Below are 1,353 nucleotides of genomic sequence, written 5' to 3' on the forward strand. Positions count from 1 at the left end.
TTATCCCCTGAGGCCTCTGAAAGCCTTTCAGGGGGTCTGTGAGTCCAGCCATTTTCCTAATAACACCAAGACATCATTTTGCTTTCCTGCTCACATTTTCTCATGAATTCCCATGAACGCTTTCCAGAGGCTACATGATGCCTGATGATGTTATCACCCTGATGGCTAATGAAATGTGTGAAGCACTATGAAAACCCAGCTATCTTCTGTTAAGCCAGATCTTAAAGGGATTTGCAAAAAAACGTAGATGACGCCACTGTTCTCACTGTATTTGGGGGGAAAAGTATTATTTTTCATAAAAATGTTATTGATGTTACCATGTGACAGGTTTATTATTGTTATTTCTAAGTAAATAAATAACTTCGCAGGTTTAACTGCTAATATGGAAAATATTGCTACCTATAATTAATTATATTCAACTAATGAATCGTTGAACATTATATCAAAAACTAATGATGTATTATACCTTGGCTAATTGAATTTAAATTAAAAAATTTAATAAGCAAAAACCTTCTGAAGTTCTCAAAAATTTGAGAAATGTAAAGGATTTCAGACGACAAAAGTTCGAGAAGTACTAGGCAATGTCTGTGAATTCATTCTCTTTTCTACTTCTCCCTTCTCTTTCACTTTTTCTTCACCTTATACTGCCTTTGTTGGAATAGATGGCATTGTATATTATTCTACTCTTATGTCCATTTTTATTTTAGCCCTAAATCTAAAATTAGATGTATTAAATCCTTACTGTCACTCCTTTTGCCTAAACTTCCTTAGTCATAACTTGGTTGGATGAAATGCATCCCTTAGCAGATTCTTCAAGGACTCCTGAATCCAATATTCCCCAAATTCTTGGGTGTGGAAAAATGTCTTTTAAGTTACTGTGTATTTATGGCCTTGTTATTGAAGAGCAGCCTAGCTGGATAGAAGAGCCTTGTTTTGCGTTTCCCTCTTGAATTCTTGCAAATATTGCTTGCTTCCTGCCTTGGTTTGTATGTTGCTCTTGGGAAGTGTGATCCCAGGTGAATTTTCTTGCTCTTTTAAAATTTCTAGTTCTTTTTGCCTGAGTGGAGGCTTCCGGTTTTTTTCTTCATCTCTCAAGTCTAATGGTTTTGTTAGGATATATCTGAGGGTTGATTATTCTGAGCTAATTTTCGCAGGTACCTGGTGGGCCTGTTTAGTATGTGGATTTTAGATTTTCTATTATTTCCTGAATCTTTTCATGGATTATATTTTAAAATATTAGTTCTATTGCATTGTGTTTTTAAAAATTTTTTTAAATTTATAATTTTTTTAAGAGAGAGAGAGAGCGTGTGTGTGCAAGCAGTTGGGGGGAAGGGGCAGGGGGCAGAATCTTAA

Source organism: Ursus maritimus, unplaced genomic scaffold (genome assembly GCF_017311325.1).
Source record: "Ursus maritimus isolate PB19 unplaced genomic scaffold, ASM1731132v1 scaffold_5, whole genome shotgun sequence".
Classification (NCBI taxonomy): domain Eukaryota; kingdom Metazoa; phylum Chordata; class Mammalia; order Carnivora; family Ursidae; genus Ursus; species Ursus maritimus.